Raw genomic sequence first — 22,863 nt, forward strand, 5'->3', positions numbered from 1 at the left:
TTTAAAAAATAGGAAATCGATCATAAAACAAATTTCAAATTTCAAATTTGGTCTTCCACATGCTCATATTCGTTGGAGGATTACGTTATTCAAAATTCGGTGACTCTATATACCGTTATTTTATGACAATGCGAGAAATATACATACATTTACGCAGATTTTCATTATTTAATTTCTTCAAATACAATGCAGGATTCTAACATTTTATGGCAACACTTTGAAAAGTGAACCGACATTTATGAGTCCAACGCAAAATGGCAAAACGAAACTAATAGTCCTTCGGGATTCAAATCTTTTTGGACCTAAAAAAAAAAAAAAATCTGAAATGTTTCAGATTTTAAATTACATCCAAAGGGGCGTTATTTAACATTTTGTGTGTTACCTTTCTTTATTAAATATCATGTTCCTCGCACTTAAGCCATAAGATACAGTGCAACAGCAATATCGCAAAATAGTTTTAAAACGAGCATATCTTTAGAATTTCCGATACAGAGACTCAAGCGCTGGAGATAAAAATGTTTTTCTGCACAACGTTGCCATTGCTCGCTTTGAAATCCTTGAGCTTGTTAATCAAAAATTCGTCATAGTTTTAAAAAATAGGAAATCGATCATAAAAAAAATTTCAAATTTGGTCTTCCACATGCTCATATTCGTTGGAGGATTACGTTATTCAAAATTCGATGACTCTATGTACCGTTATTTTATGACAATGGGAGAAATATACTTACATTTACGCAGATTTTCATTATTTATTTTCTTCAAATATATTGCAGGACACTAACATTTTATGGCAACAGTTTCAAAAGTGAACCGACATTTATCCGTCCGACGCAAAATGCCAAAACGAAACTAATAATCTTTCGGGATTCAAATCCCTTTGGACTAAAAAAAAAAAAAAAAAAAAAATCTGAAATGTTTCAGATTTTAAATTATGTCCAAAGGGGCGTTTTTTAACATTTTGTATATTACCTTTCTTTATTAAATATCATGTTCCTCGCACTTAAACCATAAGATCCAGTGCAACAGCAATACGGCAAAATAGTTTTAAAACGAGCATACCTTTAGAATTTCCGATACAGAGACTCACGCGCTGGAGATAAAAATGATTTTTCTGCACAACGTTGCCATTGCTCGCTTTGAAATCCTTGAGTTTGTTAATCAAAAATTCGTCAAAGTTTTAAAAAATAGGAAATCGATCATAAAACAAATTTCAAATTTCAAATTTGGTCTTCCACATGCTCATATTCGTTGGCGGATTACGTTATTCAAAATTCGATGACTCTATGTACCGTTGTTTTATGACAATACGATAAATATACATACATTTATGCAGATTTTTCATTATTTAATTTCTTCAAATATAATGCAGGACTCTAACATTTTATGGCAACATTTTGAAAAGTGAACCGACATTTATCCGTCCGACGCAAAATGCGAAAACGAAACTAATAGTCCTTCGGGATTCAAATCTCTTTGGACTAAAAAAAAAAAAAAATCTGAAATGTTTCAGATTTTAAATTACGTCCAAAGGGGCGTTCTTTAACATTTTGTATGTTACTTTCTTTATTAAATATCATGTTCCTCGCACTTAAGCCATAAGATACAGTGCAACAGCAATATTGCAAAATAGTTTTAAAACGAGCATATCTTTAGAATTTCCGATACGGAGACTCACGCGCTGGAGATAAAAATATTTTTTCTGCACAACGTTGCCATTGCTCGCATGGAAATCCTTGAGGTTTTTAATCAAAAATTCGTCAAAGTTTTAAAAAATAGGAAATCGATCATAAAACAAATTTCAAATTTGGTCTTCTACATGCTCATATTCGTTGGAGGATTACGTTATTCAAAATTCGATGACTCTATGTACCGTTTTTTTATCACAATACGAGAAATATACATGCATTTATGCAGATTTTTCATTATTTAATTTCTTCAAATATAATGCAGGACTCTAACATTTTGTGGCAACAGTTTGAAAAGTGAACCGACATTTATGAGTCCGACGCAAAACGCCAAAACGAAACTAATAGTCCTTCGGGATTCAAATCCCTTTGGACTAAAAAAAAAAAAAAAAAAAAAAATCTGAAATGTTTCAGATTTTAAATTACGTCCAAAGGGGCGTTTTTTTAACATTTTGTGTGTTACCTTTCTTTATTAAATATCATGTTCCTCGCACTTAAACCATAAGATCCAGTGCAACAGCAATATCGCAAAATAGTTTTAAAACGAGAATATCTTTAGAATTTCCGATACAGAGACTCACGCGCTGGAGATAAAAATGTTTTTTTCTGCACAACGTTGCCATTGCTCGCTTTGTAATCCTTGAGTTTGTTAATCAAAAATTCGTCAAAGTTTTAAAAAATAGGAAATCGACCATAAAACAAATTTCAAATTTCAAATTTGGTCTTCCACATGCTCATATTCGTTGGAGGATTACGTTATTCAAAATTCGATGACTCTATGTACCGTTATTTTATGACAATACGAGAAATATACATACATTTACGCAGATTTTCATTATTTAATTTCTTCAAATACAGTGCAGGACTCTAACATTTTATGGCAACAGTTTGAAAAGTGAACCGACATTTATGAGTCCAACGCAAAATGCCAAAACGAAACTAATAGTTCTTCGGGATTCAAATCTTTTTGCACTAAAAAAAAAAAAAAATCTGAAATGTTTCAGATTTTAAATTACATCCAAAGGGGCGTTTTTTAACATTTTGTATGTTACTTTTCTTTATTAAATATCATGTTCCTCGCAGTTAAACCATAAGATCCAGTGCAACAGCAATATCGCGAAATAGTTTTAAAACGAGAATATCTTTAGAATTTCCGATACAGAGACTCACGCGCTGGAGATAAAAATGATTTTTCTGCACAACGTTGCCATTGCTCGCTTTGAAATCCTTGAGTTTGTTAATTAAAAATTCGTCAAAGTTTTAAAAAATAGGAAATCGATCATAAAACTAATTTCAAATTTCAAATTTGGTTTTCCACATGCTCATATTCGTTGGAGGATGACGTTATTCAAAATTCGATGACTCTATGTACCGTTGTTTTATCACAATACGAGAAATATACATACATTTACGCAGATTTTCATTATTTAATTTCTTCAAATACAATGCAGGACTCTAACATTTTATGGCAACAGTTTGAAAAGTGAACCGACATTTATGAGTCCAACGCAAAATGCCAAAACGAAACTAATAGTTCTTCGGGATTCAAATCTTTTTGCACTAAAAAAAAAAAAAAAAATCTGAAATGTTTCAGATTTTAAATTACATCCAAAGGGGCGTTTTTTAACATTTTGTATGTTACTTTTCTTTATTAAATATCATGTTCCTCGCAGTTAAACCATAAGATCCAGTGCAACAGCAATATCGCAAAATAGTTTTAAAACGAGCATATCTTTAGAATTTCCGATACAGAGACTCACGCGCTGGAGATAAAAATGTTTTTTTCTGCACAACGTTGCCATTGCTCGCTTTGTAATCCTTGAGTTTGTTAATCAAAAATTCGTCAAAGTTTTAAAAAATAGGAAATCGACCATAAAACAAATTTCAAATTTCAAATTTGGTCTTCCACATGCTCATATTCGTTGGAGGATTACGTTATTCAAAATTCGATGACTCTATGTACCGTTATTTTATGACAATGCGAGAAATATACATACATTTAACGCAGATTTTCATTATTTAATTTCTTCAAATACAATGCAGGACTCTAACATTTTATGGCAACAGTTTGAAAAGTGAACCGACATTTATGAGTCCAACGCAAAATGCCAAAACGAAACTAATAGTTCTTCGGGATTCAAATCTTTTTGCACTAAAAAAAAAAAAAAAAATCTGAAATGTTTCAGATTTTAAATTACATCCAAAGGGGCGTTTTTTAACATTTTGTATGTTACTTTTCTTTATTAAATATCATGTTCCTCGCAGTTAAACCATAAGATCCAGTGCAACAGCAATATCGCAAAATAGTTTTAAAACGAGAATATCTTTAGAATTTCCGATACAGAGACTCACGCGCTGGAGATAAAAATGATTTTTCTGCACAACGTTGCCATTGCTCGCTTTGAAATCCTTGAGTTTGTTAATTAAAAATTCGTCAAAGTTTTAAAAAATAGGAAATCGATCATAAAACTAATTTCAAATTTCAAATTTGGTTTTCCACATGCTCATATTCGTTGGAGGATGACGTTATTCAAAATTCGATGACTCTATGTACCGTTGTTTTATCACAATACGAGAAATATACATACATTTACGCAGATTTTCATTATTTAATTTCTTCAAATACAATGCAGGACTCTAACATTTTATGGCAACAGTTTGAAAAGTGAACCGACATTTATGAGTCCAACGCAAAATGCCAAAACGAAACTAATAGTTCTTCGGGATTCAAATCTTTTTGCACTAAAAAAAAAAATAAAAATCTGAAATGTTTCAGATTTTAAATTACATCCAAAGGGGCGTTTTTTAACATTTTGTATGTTACTTTTCTTTATTAAATATCATGTTCCTCGCAGTTAAACCATAAGATCCAGTGCAACAGCAATATCGCAAAATAGTTTTAAAACGAGCATATCTTTAGAATTTCCGATACAGAGACTCACGCGCTGGAGATAAAAATGTTTTTTTCTGCACAACGTTGCCATTGCTCGCTTTGTAATCCTTGAGTTTGTTAATCAAAAATTCGTTAAAATTTTTAAAAAATAGGAAATCGACCATAAAACAAATTTCAAATTTCAAATTTGGTCTTCCACATGCTCATATTCGTTGGAGGATTACGTTATTCAAAATTCGATGACTCTATGTACCGTTATTTTATGACAATGCGAGAAATATACATACATTTACGCAGATTTTCATTATTTAATTTCTTCAAATACAGTGCAGGACTCTAACATTTTATGGCAACAGTTTGAAAAGTGAACCGACATTTATGAGTCCAACGCAAAATGCCAAAACGAAACTAATAGTCCTTCGGGATTCAAATCTTTTTGGACTAAAAAAAAAAAAAAAATCTGAAATGTTTCAGATTTTAAATTACATCCAAAGGGGCGTTATTTAACATTTTGTGTGTTACCTTTCTTTATTAAATATCATATTCCTCGCACTTAAGCCATAAGATACAGTGCAACAGCAATATCGCAAAATAGTTTTAAAACGAGCATATCTTTAGAATTTCCGATACAGAGACTCACGCGCTGGAGATAAAAATGTTTTTCTGCACAACGTTGCCATTGCTCGCTTTGAAATCCTTGAGCTTCTTAATCAAAAATTCGTCAAAGTTTTAAAAAATAGGAAATCGATCATAAAAAAAATTTCAAATTGGGTCTTCCACATGCTCATATTCGTTGGAGGATTACGTTATTCAAAATTCGATGACTCTATGTACCATTATTTTATGACAATGCGAGAAATATACATACATTTACGCAGATTTTCATTATTTAATTTCTTCAAATATAATGCAGGACTCTAACATTTTATGGCAACAGTTTGAAAAGTGAACCGACATTTATGAGTCCGACGCAAAACGCCAAAACGAAACTAATAGTCCTTCGGGATTCAAATCCCTTTGGACTAAAAAAAAAAAAAAAATCTGAAATGTTTCAGATTTTAAATTATGTCCAAAGGGGCGTTTTTTAACATTTTGTACGTTACCTTTCTTTATTAAATATCATTTTCCTCGCACTTAAACCATAAGATACAGTGCAACAGCAATATCGTAAAATAGTTTTAAAACGAGCATATCTTTAGAATTTCCGATACAGAGACTCACGCGCTGGAGATAAAAATGTTTTTCTGCACAACGTTGCCATTGCTCGCTTTGAAATCCTTGAGCTTGTTAATCAAAAATTCGTCAAAGTTTTAAAAAATAGGAAATCGATCATAAAACAAATTTCAAATTTCAAATTTGGTCTTCCACATGCTCATATTCGTTGGAGGATTACGTTATTCAAAATTCGATGACTCTATGTACCGTTATTTTATGACAATGCGAGAAATATACATACATTTACGCAGATTTTCATTATTTAATTTCTTCAAATATAATGCAGGACTCTAACATTTTATGGCAACAGTTTGAAAAGTGAACCGACATTTATGAGTCCGACGCAAAATGCCAAAACGAAACTAATAATCCTTCGGGATTCAAATCCTTTTGGACTAAAAAAAAAAAAATTTGAAATGTTTCAGATTTTAAATTACGTCCAAAGGGGCGTTTTTATGACATTTTGTGTGTTACCTTTCTTTATTAAATATCATGTGCCTCGCACTTAAACCATAAGATCCAGTGCAACAGCAATATCGCAAAATAATTTTAAAACGAGCATATCTTTAGAATTTCCGATACAGAGACTCACGCGCTGGAGATAAAAATGTTTTTTTCTGCACAACGTTGCCATTGCTCGCTTTGTAATCCTTGAGTTTGTTAATCAAAAATTCGTCAAAGTTTTAAAAAATAGGAAATCGACCATAAAACAAATTTCAAATTTCAAATTTGGTCTTCCACATGCTCATATTCGTTGGAGGATTACGTTATTCAAAATTCGATGACTCTATGTACCGTTATTTTATGACAATGCGAGAAATATACATACATTTACGCAGATTTTCATTATTTAATTTCTTCAAATACAATGCAGGACTCTAACATTTTATGGCAACAGTTTGAAAAGTGAACCGACATTTATGAGTCCAACGCAAAATGCCAAAACGAAACTAATAGTCCTTCGGGATTCAAATCTTTTTGGACTAAAAAAAAAAAAAAAAAATCTGAAATGTTTCAGATTTTAAATTACATCCAAAGGGGCGTTATTTAACATTTTGTGTGTTACCTTTCTTTATTAAATATCATGTTCCTCGCACTTAAGCCATAAGATACAGTGCAACAGCAATATCGCAAAATAGTTTTAAAACGAGCATATCTTTAGAATTTCCGATACAGAGACTCACGCGCTGGAGATAAAAATGTTTTTCTGCACAACGTTGCCATTGCTCGCTTTGTAATCCTTGAGTTTGTTAATCAAAAATTCGTCAAAGTTTTAAAAAATAGGAAATCGACCATAAAACAAATTTCAAATTTCAAATTTGGTCTTCCACATGCTCATATTCGTTGGAGGATTACGTTATTCAAAATTCGATGACTCTATGTACCGTTATTTTATGACAATGCGAGAAATATACATACATTTACGCAGATTTTCATTATTTAATTTCTTCAAATATAATGCAGGACTCTAACATTTTATGGCAACAATTTCAAAAGTGAACCGACATTTATCCGTCCGACGCAAAATGCGAAAACGAAACTAATAATCCTTCGGGATTCAAATCCCTTTGGACTAAAAAAAAAAATCTGAAATTTTTCAGATTTTAACTTACGTCCAAAGGGGCGTTTTTTAACATTTTGTGTGTTACCTTTCTTTATTAAATATCATGTTCCTCGCACTTAAACCATAAGATCCAGTGCAACAGCAATATCGCAAAATAGTTTTAAAACGAGAATATCTTTAGAATTTCCGATACAGAGACTCACGCGCTGGAGATAAAAATGTTTTTTCTGCACAACGTTGCCGTTGCTGGCTTTGAAATCCTTGAGTTTGTTAATTAAAAATTCGTCAAAGTTTTAAAAAATAGGAAATCGATCATAAAACGAATTTCAAATTTCAAATTTGGTTTTCCACATGCTCATATTCGTTGGAGGATGACGTTATTCAAAATTCGATGACTCTATGTACCGTTGTTTTATCACAATACGAGAAATATACATACATTTACGCAGATTTTCATTATTTAATTTCTTCAAATACAATGCAGGACTCTAACATTTTATGGCAACAGTTTGAAAAGCTAACCGACATTTATGAGTCCAACGCAAAATGCCAAAACGAAACTAATAGTTCTTCGGGATTCAAATCTTTTTGCACTAAAAAAAAAAAAAAAAAAAATCTGAAATGTTTCAGATTTTAAATTACATCCAAAGGGGCGTTTTTTAACATTTTGTATGTTACCTTTCTTTCTTAAATATCATTTTCCTCGCACTTAAACCATAAGATCCAGTGCAACAGCAATATCGCAAAATAGTTTTAAAACGAGCATATCTTTAGAATTTCCGATACAGAGACTCACACGCTGGAGATAAAAATGTTTTTTTCTGCACAACGTTGCCATTGCTCGCTTTGTAATCCTTGAGTTTGTTAATCAAAAATTCGTCAAAGTTTTAAAAAATAGGAAATCGACCATAAAACAAATTTCAAATTTCAAATTTGGTCTTCCACATGCTCATATTCGTTGGAGGATTACGTTATTCAAAATTCGATGACTCTATGTACCGTTATTTTATGACAATGCGAGAAATATACATACATTTACGCAGATTTTCATTATTTAATTTCTTCAAATACAATGCAGGACTCTAACATTTTATGGCAACAGTTTGAAAAGTGAACCGACATTTATGAGTCCAACGCAAAATGCCAAAACGAAACTAATAGTCCTTCGGGATTCAAATCTTTTTGGACTAAAAAAAAAAAAAAAAAATCTGAAATGTTTCAGATTTTAAATTACATCCAAAAGGGCGTTATTTAACATTTTGTGTGTTACCTTTCTTTATTAAATATCATGTTCCTCGCACTTAAGCCATAAGATACAGTGCAACAGCAATATCGCAAAATAGTTTTAAAACGAGCATATCTTTAGAATTTCCGATACAGAGACTCACGCGCTGGAGATAAAAATGTTTTTCTGCACAACGTTGCCATTGCTCGCTTTGTAATCCTTGAGTTTGTTAATCAAAAATTCGTCAAAGTTTTAAAAAATAGGAAATCGACCATAAAACAAATTTCAAATTTCAAATTTGGTCTTCCACATGCTCATATTCGTTGGAGGATTACGTTATTCAAAATTCGATGACTCTATGTACCGTTATTTTATGACAATGCGAGAAATATACATACATTTACGCAGATTTTCATTATTTAATTTCTTCAAATATAATGCAGGACTCTAACATTTTATGGCAACAATTTCAAAAGTGAACCGACATTTATCCGTCCGACGCAAAATGCGAAAACGAAACTAATAATCCTTCGGGATTCAAATCCCTTTGGACTAAAAAAAAAAATCTGAAATTTTTCAGATTTTAACTTACGTCCAAAGGGGCGTTTTTTAACATTTTGTGTGTTACCTTTCTTTATTAAATATCATGTTCCTCGCACTTAAACCATAAGATCCAGTGCAACAGCAATATCGCAAAATAGTTTTAAAACGAGCATATCTTTAGAATTTCCGATACGGAGACTCACGCGCTGGAGATAAAAATGTTTTTTCTGCACAACGTTGCCATTGCTCGCTTTGAAATCCTTGAGCTTTTTAATCAAAAATTCGTCAAAGTTTTAAAAAATAGGAAATCGATCATAAAAGAAATTTCAAATTTGGTCTTCTACATGCTCATATTCGTTGGAGGATTACGTTATTCAAAATTCGATGACTCTATGTACCGTTGTTTTATCACAATACGAGAAATATTCATGCATTTATGCAGATTTTTCATTATTTAATTTCTTCAAATATAATGCAGGACTCTAACATTTTGTGGCAACAGTTTGAAAAGTGAACCGACATTTATGAGTCCGACGCAAAACGCCAAAACGAAACTAATAGTCCTTCGGGATTCAAATCCCTTTGGACTAAAAAAAAAAAAATCTGAAATGTTTCAGATTTTAAATTATGTCCAAAGGGGCGTTTTTTAACATTTTGTACGTTACCTTTCTTTATTAAATATCATTTTCCTCGCACTTAAACCATAAGATCCAGTGCAACAGCAATATCGCAAAATAGTTTTAAAACGAGAATATCTTTAGAATTTCCGATACAGAGACTCACGCGCTGGAGATAAAAATGTTTTTTCTGCACAACGTTGCCATTGCTCGCTTTGAAATCCTTGAGTTTGTTAATCAAAAATTCGTCAAAGGTTTAAAAAATAGGAAATCGATCATAAAACGAATTTCAAATTTCAAATTTGGTTTTCCACATGCTCATATTCGTTGGAGGATGACGTTATTCAAAATTCGATGACTCTATGTACCGTTGATTTATCACAATACGAGAAATACACATACATTTACGCAGATTTTCATTATTTAATTTCTTCAAATACAATGCAGGACTCTAACATTTTATGGCAACAGTTTGAAAAGTGAACCGACATTTATGAGTCCAACGCAAAATGCCAAAACGAAACTAATAGTTCTTCGGGATTCAAATCTTTTTGCACTAAAAAAAAAAAAAAATCTGAAATGTTTCAGATTTTAAATTACATCCAAAGGGGCGTTTTTTAACATTTTGTAGGTTACTTTTCTTTATTAAATATCATGTTCCTCGCACTTAAACCATAAAATCCAGTGCAACAGCAGTATCGCAAAATAGTTTTAAAACGAGCATATCTTTAGAATTTCCGATACAGAGACTCAAGCGCTGGAGATAAAAATGTTTTTTTCTGCACAACGTTGCCATTGCTCGCTTTGTAATCCTTGAGTTTGTTAATCAAAAATTCGTCAAAGTTTTAAAAAATAGGAAATCGATCATAAAACAAATTTCAAATTTCAAATTTGGTCTTCCACATGCTCATATTCGTTGGAGGATTACGTTATTCAAAATTCGGTGACTCTATATACCGTTATTTTATGACAATGCGAGAAATATACATACATTTACGCAGATTTTCATTATTTAATTTCTTCAAATACAATGCAGGATTCTAACATTTTATGGCAACACTTTGAAAAGTGAACCGACATTTATGAGTCCAACGCAAAATGGCAAAACAAAACTAATAGTCCTTCGGGATTCAAATCTTTTTGGACCTAAAAAAAAAAAAAAATCTGAAATGTTTCAGATTTTAAATTACATCCAAAGGGGCGTTATTTAACATTTTGTGTGTTACCTTTCTTTATTAAATATCATGTTCCTCGCACTTAAGCCATAAGATACAGTGCAACAGCAATATCGCAAAATAGTTTTAAAACGAGCATATCTTTAGAATTTCCGATACAGAGACTCAAGCGCTGGAGATAAAAATGTTTTTCTGCACAACGTTGCCATTGCTCGCTTTGAAATCCTTGAGCTTGTTAATCAAAAATTCGTCATAGTTTTAAAAAATAGGAAATCGATGATAAAAAAAATTTCAAATTTGGTCTTCCACATGCTCATATTCGTTGGAGGATTACGTTATTCAAAATTCGATGACTCTATGTACCGTTATTTTATGACAATGGGAGAAATATACTTACATTTACGCAGATTTTCATTATTTATTTTCTTCAAATATATTGCAGGACTCTAACATTTTATGGCAACAGTTTCAAAAGTGAACCGACATTTATCCGTCCGACGCAAAATGCCAAAACGAAACTAATAATCTTTCGGGATTCAAATCCCTTTGGACTAAAAAAAAAAAAAAAAAAAATCTGAAATGTTTCAGATTTTAAATTATGTCCAAAGGGGCGTTTTTTAACATTTTGTATATTACCTTTCTTTATTAAATATCATGTTCCTCGCACTTAAACCATAAGATCCAGTGCAACAGCAATACGGCAAAATAGTTTTAAAACGAGCATACCTTTAGAATTTCCGATACAGAGACTCACGCGCTGGAGATAAAAATGATTTTTCTGCACAACGTTGCCATTGCTCGCTTTGAAATCCTTGAGTTTGTTAATCAAAAATTCGTCAAAGTTTTAAAAAATAGGAAATCGATCATAAAACAAATTTCAAATTTCAAATTTGGTCTTCCACATGCTCATATTCGTTGGCGGATTACGTTATTCAAAATTCGATGACTCTATGTACCGTTGTTTTATGACAATACGATAAATATACATACATTTATGCAGATTTTTCATTATTTAATTTCTTCAAATATAATGCAGGACTCTAACATTTTATGGCAACATTTTGAAAAGTGAACCGACATTTATCCGTCCGACGCAAAATGCGAAAACGAAACTAATAGTCCTTCGGGATTCAAATCTCTTTGGACTAAAAAAAAAAAAAAATCTGAAATGTTTCAGATTTTAAATTACGTCCAAAGGGGCGTTCTTTAACATTTTGTATGTTACTTTCTTTATTAAATATCATGTTCCTCGCACTTAAGCCATAAGATACAGTGCAACAGCAATATTGCAAAATAGTTTTAAAACGAGCATATCTTTAGAATTTCCGATACGGAGACTCACGCGCTGGAGATAAAAATATTTTTTCTGCACAACGTTGCCATTGCTCGCATGGAAATCCTTGAGCTTTTTAATCAAAAATTCGTCAAAGTTTTAAAAAATAGGAAATCGATCATAAAACAAATTTCAAATTTGGTCTTCTACATGCTCATATTCGTTGGAGGATTACGTTATTCAAAATTCGATGACTCTATGTACCGTTTTTTTATCACAATACGAGAAATATACATGCATTTATGCAGATTTTTCATTATTTAATTTCTTCAAATATAATGCAGGACTCTAACATTTTGTGGCAACAGTTTGAAAAGTGAACCGACATTTATGAGTCCGACGCAAAACGCCAAAACGAAACTAATAGTCCTTCGGGATTCAAATCCCTTTGGACTAAAAAAAAAAAAAAAAAAAAAAAAATCTGAAATGTTTCAGATTTTAAATTATGTCCAAAGGGGCGTTTTTTAACATTTTGTACGTTACCTTTCTTTATTAAATATCATGTTCCTCGCACTTAAACCATAAGATCCAGTGCAACAGCAATATCGCAAAATAGTTTTAAAACGAGAATATCTTTAGAATTTCCGATACAGAGACTCACGCGCTGGAGATAAAAATGTTTTTTTCTGCACAACGTTGCCATTGCTCGCTTTGTAATCCTTGAGTTTGTTAATCAAAAATTCGTCAAAGTTTTAAAAAATAGGAAATCGACCATAAAACAAATTTCAAATTTCAAATTTGGTCTTCCACATGCTCATATTCGTTGGAGGATTACGTTATTCAAAATTCGATGACTCTATGTACCGTTATTTTATGACAATGCGAGAAATATACATACATTTACGCAGATTTTCATTATTTAATTTCTTCAAATACAGTGCAGGACTCTAACATTTTATGGCAACAGTTTGAAAAGTGAACCGACATTTATGAGTCCAACGCAAAATGCCAAAACGAAACTAATAGTTCTTCGGGATTCAAATCTTTTTGCACTAAAAAAAAAAAAAAAAATCTGAAATGTTTCAGATTTTAAATTACATCCAAAGGGGCGTTTTTTAACATTTTGTATGTTACTTTTCTTTATTAAATATCATGTTCCTCGCAGTTAAACCATAAGATCCAGTGCAACAGCAATATCGCAAAATAGTTTTAAAACGAGAATATCTTTAGAATTTCCGATACAGAGACTCACGCGCTGGAGATAAAAATGATTTTTCTGCACAACGTTGCCATTGCTCGCTTTGAAATCCTTGAGTTTGTTAATTAAAAATTCGTCAAAGTTTTAAAAAATAGGAAATCGATCATAAAACTAATTTCAAATTTCAAATTTGGTTTTCCACATGCTCATATTCGTTGGAGGATGACGTTATTCAAAATTCGATGACTCTATGTACCGTTGTTTTATCACAATACGAGAAATATACATACATTTACGCAGATTTTCATTATTTAATTTCTTCAAATACAATGCAGGACTCTAACATTTTATGGCAACAGTTTGAAAAGTGAACCGACATTTATGAGTCCAACGCAAAATGCCAAAACGAAACTAATAGTTCTTCGGGATTCAAATCTTTTTGCACTAAAAAAAAAAAAAAAAATCTGAAATGTTTCAGATTTTAAATTACATCCAAAGGGGCGTTTTTTAACATTTTGTATGTTACTTTTCTTTATTAAATATCATGTTCCTCGCAGTTAAACCATAAGATCCAGTGCAACAGCAATATGGCAAAATAGTTTTAAAACGAGCATATCTTTAGAATTTCCGATACAGAGACTCACGCGCTGGAGATAAAAATGTTTTTTTCTGCACAACGTGTCCATTGCTCGCTTTGTAATCCTTGAGTTTGTTAATCAAAAATTCGTCAAAGTTTTAAAAAATAGGAAATCGACCATAAAACAAATTTCAAATTTCAAATTTGGTCTTCCACATGCTCATATTCGTTGGAGGATTACGTTATTCAAAATTCGATGACTCTATGTACCGTTATTTTATGACAATGCGAGAAATATACATACATTTAACGCAGATTTTCATTATTTAATTTCTTCAAATACAATGCAGGACTCTAACATTTTATGGCAACAGTTTGAAAAGTGAACCGACATTTATGAGTCCGACGCAAAATGCCAAAACGAAACTAATAATCCTTCGGGATTCAAATCCTTTTGGACTAAAAAAAAAAAAATTTGAAATGTTTCAGATTTTAAATTACGTCCAAAGGGGCGTTTTTATGACATTTTGTGTGTTACCTTTCTTTATTAAATATCATGTGCCTCGCACTTAAACCATAAGATCCAGTGCAACAGCAATATCGCAAAATAATTTTAAAACGAGCATATCTTTAGAATTTCCGATACAGAGACTCACGCGCTGGAGATAAAAATGTTTTTTTCTGCACAACGTTGCCATTGCTCGCTTTGTAATCCTTGAGTTTGTTAATCAAAAATTCGTCAAAGTTTTAAAAAATAGGAAATCGACCATAAAACAAATTTCAAATTTCAAATTTGGTCTTCCACATGCTCATATTCGTTGGAGGATTACGTTATTCAAAATTCGATGACTCTATGTACCGTTATTTTATGACAATGCGAGAAATATACATACATTTACGCAGATTTTCATTATTTAATTTCTTCAAATACAATGCAGGACTCTAACATTTTATGGCAACAGTTTGAAAAGTGAACCGACATTTATGAGTCCAACGCAAAATGCCAAAACGAAACTAATAGTCCTTCGGGATTCAAATCTTTTTGGACTAAAAAAAAAAAAAAAAAATCTGAAATGTTTCAGATTTTAAATTACATCCAAAGGGGCGTTATTTAACATTTTGTGTGTTACCTTTCTTTATTAAATATCATGTTCCTCGCACTTAAGCCATAAGATACAGTGCAACAGCAATATCGCAAAATAGTTTTAAAACGAGCATATCTTTAGAATTTCCGATACAGAGACTCACGCGCTGGAGATAAAAATGTTTTTCTGCACAACGTTGCCATTGCTCGCTTTGTAATCCTTGAGTTTGTTAATCAAAAATTCGTCAAAGTTTTAAAAAATAGGAAATCGACCATAAAACAAATTTCAAATTTCAAATTTGGTCTTCCACATGCTCATATTCGTTGGAGGATTACGTTATTCAAAATTCGATGACTCTATGTACCGTTATTTTATGACAATGCGAGAAATATACATACATTTACGCAGATTTTCATTATTTAATTTCTTCAAATATAATGCAGGACTCTAACATTTTATGGCAACAATTTCAAAAGTGAACCGACATTTATCCGTCCGACGCAAAATGCGAAAACGAAACTAATAATCCTTCGGGATTCAAATCCCTTTGGACTAAAAAAAAAAATCTGAAATTTTTCAGATTTTAACTTACGTCCAAAGGGGCGTTTTTTAACATTTTGTGTGTTACCTTTCTTTATTAAATATCATGTTCCTCGCACTTAAACCATAAGATCCAGTGCAACAGCAATATCGCAAAATAGTTTTAAAACGAGAATATCTTTAGAATTTCCGATACAGAGACTCACGCGCTGGAGATAAAAATGTTTTTTCTGCACAACGTTGCCGTTGCTCGCTTTGAAATCCTTGAGTTTGTTAATTAAAAATTCGTCAAAGTTTTATAAAATAGGAAATCGATCATAAAACGAATTTCAAATTTCAAATTTGGTTTTCCACATGCTCATATTCGTTGGAGGATGACGTTATTCAAAATTCGATGACTCTATGTACCGTTGTTTTATCACAATACGAGAAATATACATACATTTACGCAGATTTTCATTATTTAATTTCTTCAAATACAATGCAGGACTCTAACATTTTATGGCAACAGTTTGAAAAGCTAACCGACATTTATGAGTCCAACGCAAAATGCCAAAACGAAACTAATAGTTCTTCGGGATTCAAATCTTTTTGCACTAAAAAAAAAAAAAAAAAAAATCTGAAATGTTTCAGATTTTAAATTACATCCAAAGGGGCGTTTTTTAACATTTTGTATGTTACCTTTCTTTCTTAAATATCATTTTCCTCGCACTTAAACCATAAGATCCAGTGCAACAGCAATATCGCAAAATAGTTTTAAAACGAGCATATCTTTAGAATTTCCGATACAGAGACTCACACGCTGGAGATAAAAATGTTTTTTTCTGCACAACGTTGCCATTGCTCGCTTTGTAATCCTTGAGTTTGTTAATCAAAAATTCGTCAAAGTTTTAAAAAATAGGAAATCGACCATAAAACAAATTTCAAATTTCAAATTTGGTCTTCCACATGCTCATATTCGTTGGAGGATTACGTTATTCAAAATTCGATGACTCTATGTACCGTTATTTTATGACAATGCGAGAAATATACATACATTTACGCAGATTTTCATTATTTAATTTCTTCAAATACAATGCAGGACTCTAACATTTTATGGCAACAGTTTGAAAAGTGAACCGACATTTATGAGTCCAACGCAAAATGCCAAAACGAAACTAATAGTCCTTCGGGATTCAAATCTTTTTGGACTAAAAAAAAAAAAAAAAAAATCTGAAATGTTTCAGATTTTAAATTACATCCAAAGGGGCGTTATTTAACATTTTGTGTGTTACCTTTCTTTATTAAATATCATGTTCCTCGCACTTAAGCCATAAGATACAGTGCAACAGCAATATCGCAAAATAGTTTTAAAACGAGCATATCTTTAGAATTTCCGATACAGAGACTCACGCGCTGGAGATAAAAATGTTTTTCTGCACAACGTTGCCATTGCTCGCTTTGTAATCCTTGAGTTTGTTAATCAAAAATTCGTCAAAGTTTTAAAAAATAGGAAATCGACCATAAAACAAATTTCAAATTTCAAATTTGGTCTTCCACATGCTCATATTCGTTGGAGGATTACGTTATTCAAAATTCGATGACTCTATGTACCGTTATTTTATGACAATGCGAGAAATATACATACATTTACGCAGATTTTCATTATTTAATTTCTTCAAATATAATGCAGGACTCTAACATTTTATGGCAACAATTTCAAAAGTGAACCGACATTTATCCGTCCGACGCAAAATGCGAAAACGAAACTAATAATCCTTCGGGATTCAAATCCCTTTGGACTAAAAAAAAAAAATCTGAAATTTTTCAGATTTTAACTTACGTCCAAAGGGGCGTTTTTTAACATTTTGTGTGTTACCTTTCTTTATTAAATATCATGTTCCTCGCACTTAAACCATAAGATCCAGTGCAACAGCAATATCGCAAAATAGTTTTAAAACGAGAATATCTTTAGAATTTCCGATACAGAGACTCACGCGCTGGAGATAAAAATGTTTTTTCTGCACAACGTTGCCGTTGCTCGCTTTGAAATCCTTGAGTTTGTTAATTAAAAATTCGTCAAAGTTTTAAAAAATAGGAAATCGACCATAAAACAAATTTCAAATTTCAAATTTGGTCTTCCACATGCTCATATTCGTTGGAGGATTACGTTATTCAAAATTCGATGACTCTATGTACCATTATTTTATGACAATGCGAGAAATATACATACATTTACGCAGATTTTCATTATTTAATTTCTTCAAATATAATGCAGGACTCTAACATTTTATGGCAACAGTTTGAAAAGTGAACCGACATTTATGAGTCCGACGCAAAACGCCAAAACGAAACTAATAGTCCTTCGGGATTCAAATCATTTGGACTAAAAAAAAAAAAAAATCTGAAATGTTTCAGATTTTAAATTATGTCCAAAGGGGCGTTTTTTAACATTTTGTACGTTACCTTTCTTTATTAAATATCATTTTCCTCGCACTTAAACCATAAGATACAGTGCAACAGCAATATCGCAAAATAGTTTTAAAACGAGCATATCTTTAGAATTTCCGATACAGAGACTCACGCGCTGGAGATAAAAATGTTTTTCTGCACAACGTTGCCATTGCTCGCTTTGAAATCCTTGAGCTTGTTAATCAAAAATTCGTCAAAGTTTTAAAAAATAGGAAATCGATCATAAAACAAATTTCAATTTTCAAATTTGGTCTTCCACATGCTCATATTCGTTGGAGGATTACGTTATTCAAAATTCGATGACTCTATGTACCGTTGTTTTATCACAATACGAGAAATATACATACATTTACGCAGATTTTCATTATTTAATTTCTTCAAATACAATGCAGGACTCTAACATTTTATGGCAACAGTTTGAAAAGTGAACCGACATTTATGAGTCCGACGCAAAATGCCAAAACGAAACTAATAATCCTTCGGGACTCAAATCCTTTTGGACTAAAAAAAAAAAAATTTGAAATGTTTCAGATTTTAAATTACGTCCAAAGGGGCGTTTTTATGACATTTTGTGTGTTACCTTTCTTTATTAAATATCATGTGCCTCGCACTTAAACCATAAGATCCAGTGCAACAGCAATATCGCAAAATAATTTTAAAACCAGCATATCTTTAGAATTTCCGATACAGAGACTCACGTGCTGGAGATAAAAATGTTTTTTCTGCACAACGTTGCCATTGCTCGCTTTGAAATCCTTGAGTTTGTTAATCAAAAATTCGTCAAAGTTTTAAAAAATAGGAAATCGATCATAAAACAAATTTCAAATTTCAAATTTGGTCTTCCACATGCTCATATTCGTTGGAGGATTACGTTATTCAAAATTCGATGACTCTATGTACCGTTATTTTATGACAATGCGAGAAATATACATACATTTACGCAGATTTTCATTATTTAATTTCTTCAAATATAATGCAGGACTCTAACATTTTATGGCAACAATTTCAAAAGTGAACCGACATTTATCCGTCCGACGCAAAATGCCAAAACGAAACTAATAATCCTTCGGGATTCAAATCCCTTTGGACTAAAAAAAAAAATCTGAAATTTTTCAGATTTTAACTTACGTCCAAAGGGGCGTTTTTTAACATTTTGTGTGTTACCTTTCTTTATTAAATATCATGTTCCTCGCACTTAAACCATAAGATCCAGTGCAACAGCAATATCGCAAAATAGTTTTAAAACGAGAATATCTTTAGAATTTCCGATACAGAGACTCACGCGCTGGAGATAAAAATGTTTTTTCTGCACAACGTTGCCGTTGCTCGCTTTGAAATCCTTGAGTTTGTTAATTAAAAATTCGTCAAAGTTTTAAAAAATAGGAAATCGATCATAAAACGAGTTTCAAATTTCAAATTTGGTTTTCCACATGCTCATATTCGTTGGAGGATGACGTTATTCAAAATTCGATGACTCTATGTACCGTTGTTTTATCACAATACGAGAAATATACATACATTTACGCAGATTTTCATTATTTAATTTCTTCAAATACAATGCAGGACTCTAACATTTTATGGCAACAGTTTGAAAAGCTAACCGACATTTATGAGTCCAACGCAAAATGCCAAAACGAAACTAATAGTTCTTCGGGATTCAAATCTTTTTGCACTAAAAAAAAAAAAAAAAAAAAATCTGAAATGTTTCAGATTTTAAATTACATCCAAAGGGGCGTTTTTTAACATTTTGTATGTTACCTTTCTTTCTTAAATATCATTTTCCTCGCACTTAAACCATAAGATCCAGTGCAACAGCAATATCGCAAAATAGTTTTAAAACGAGCATATCTTTAGAATTTCCGATACAGAGACTCACGCGCTGGAGATAAAAATGTTTTTTTCTGCACAACGTTGCCATTGCTCGCTTTGTAATCCTTGAGTTTGTTAATCAAAAATTCGTCAAAGTTTTAAAAAATAGGAAATCGACCATAAAACAAATTTCAAATTTCAAATTTGGTCTTCCACATGCTCATATTCGTTGGAGGATTACGTTATTCAAAATTCGATGACTCTATGTACCGTTATTTTATGACAATGCGAAAAAATATACATACATTTACGCAGATTTTCATTATTTAATTTCTTCAAATACAATGCAGGACTCTAACATTTTATGGCAACAGTTTGCAAAGTGAACCGACATTTATGAGTCCAACGCAAAATGCCAAAACGAAACTAATAGTCCTTCGGGATTCAAATCTTTTTGGACTAAAAAAAAAAAAAAAAAAATCTGAAATGTTTCAGATTTTAAATTACATCCAAAGGGGCGTTATTTAACATTTTGTGTGTTACCTTTCTTTATTAAATATCATGTTCCTCGCACTTAAGCCATAAGATACAGTGCAAGAGCAATATCGCAAAATAGTTTTAAAACGAGCATATCTTTAGAATTTCCGATACAGAGACTCACGCGCTGGAGATAAAAATGTTTTTCTGCACAACGTTGCCATTTCTCGCTTTGAAATCCTTGAGCTTGTTAATCAAAAATTCGTCAAAGTTTTAAAAAATAGGAAATCGATCATAAAAAAAATTTCATATTTGGTCTTCCACATGCTCATATTCGTTGGAGGATTACGTTATTCAAAATTCGATGACTCTATGTACCGTTATTTTATGACAATGCGAGAAATATACATACATTTACGCAGATTTTCATTATTTAATTTCTTCAAATATAATGCAGGACTCTAACATTTTATGGCAACAATTTCAAAAGTGAACCGACATTTATCCGTCCGACGCAAAATGCCAAAACGAAACTAATAATCCTTCGGGATTCAAATCCCTTTGGACTAAAAAAAAAAATCTGAAATTTTTCAGATTTTAACTTACGTCCAAAGGGGCGTTTTTTAACATTTTGTGTGTTACCTTTCTTTATTAAATATCATGTTCCTCGCACTTAAACCATAAGATCCAGTGCAACAGCAATATCGCAAAATAGTTTTAAAACGAGAATATCTTTAGAATTTCCGATACAGAGACTCACGCGCTGGAGATAAAAATGTTTTTTCTGCACAACGTTGCCGTTGCTCGCTTTGAAATCCTTGAGTTTGTTAATTAAAAATTCGTCAAAGTTTTAAAAAATAGGAAATCGATCATAAAACGAGTTTCAAATTTCAAATTTGGTTTTCCACATGCTCATATTCGTTGGAGGATGACGTTATTCAAAATTCGATGACTCTATGTACCGTTGTTTTATCACAATACGAGAAATATACATACATTTACGCAGATTTTCATTATTTAATTTCTTCAAATACAATGCAGGACTCTAACATTTTATGGCAACAGTTTGAAAAGCTAACCGACATTTATGAGTCCAACGCAAAATGCCAAAACGAAACTAATAGTTCTTCGGGATTCAAAACTTTTTGCACTAAAAAAAAAAAAAAAAAAATCTGAAATGTTTCAGATTTTAAATTACATCCAAAGGGGCGTTTTTTAACATTTTGTATGTTACCTTTCTTTCTTAAATATCATTTTCCTCGCACTTAAACCATAAGATCCAGTGCAACAGCAATATCGCAAAATAGTTTTAAAACGAGCATATCTTTAGAATTTCCGTTACAGAGACTCACGCGCTGGAGATAAAAATGTTTTTTTCTGCACAACGTTGCCATTGCTCGCTTTGTAATCCTTGAGTTTGTTAATCAAAAATTCGTCAAAGTTTTAAAAAATAGGAAATCGACCATAAAACAAATTTCAAATTTCAAATTTGGTCTTCCACATGCTCATATTCGTTGGAGGATTACGTTATTCAAAATTCGATGACTCTATGTACCGTTATTTTATGACAATGCGAGAAATATACATACATTTACGCAGATTTTCATTATTTAATTTCTTCAAATACAATGCAGGACTCTAACATTTTATGGCAACAGTTTGCAAAGTGAACCGACATTTATGAGTCCAACGCAAAATGCCAAAACGAAACTAATAGTCCTTCGGGATTCAAATCTTTTTGGACTAAAAAAAAAAAAAAAAAATCTGAAATGTTTCAGATTTTAAATTACATCCAAAGGGGCGTTATTTAACATTTTGTGTGTTACCTTTCTTTATTAAATATCATGTTCCTCGCACTTAAGCCATAAGATACAGTGCAACAGCAATATCGCAAAATAGTTTTAAAACGAGCATATCTTTAGAATTTCCGATACAGAGACTCACGCGCTGGAGATAAAAATGTTTTTCTGCACAACGTTGCCATTTCTCGCTTTGAAATCCTTGAGCTTGTTAATCAAAAATTCGTCAAAGTTTTAAAAAATAGGAAATCGATCATAAAAAAAATTTCATATTTGGTCTTCCACATGCTCATATTCGTTGGAGGATTACGTTATTCAAAATTCGATGACTCTATGTACCGTTATTTTATGACAATGCGAGAAATATACATACATTTACGCAGATTTTCATTATATAATTTCTTCAAATATAATGCAGGACTCTAACATTTTATGGCAACAATTTGAAAAGTGAACCGACATTTATCCGTCCGACGCAAAATGCCAAAACGAAACTAATAGTCCTTCGGGATTCAAATCCCTTTGGACTAAAAAAAAAAAAAAAAAAAAATCTGAAATGTTTTAGATTTTAAATTACGTCCAAAGGGGCGTTTTTTTTAACATTTTGTGTGTTACCTTTCTTTATTAAATATCATGTTCCTCGCACTTAAACCATAAGATCCAGTGCAACAGCAATATCGCAAAATAATTTTAAAACGAGCATATCTTTAGAATTTCCGATACAGAGACTCACGCGC

Source organism: Stegodyphus dumicola, chromosome 11 (genome assembly GCF_044657685.1).
Source record: "Stegodyphus dumicola isolate Sdum_Otavi_A_Nest chromosome 11, ASM4465768v1".
NCBI lineage: Eukaryota > Metazoa > Arthropoda > Arachnida > Araneae > Eresidae > Stegodyphus > Stegodyphus dumicola.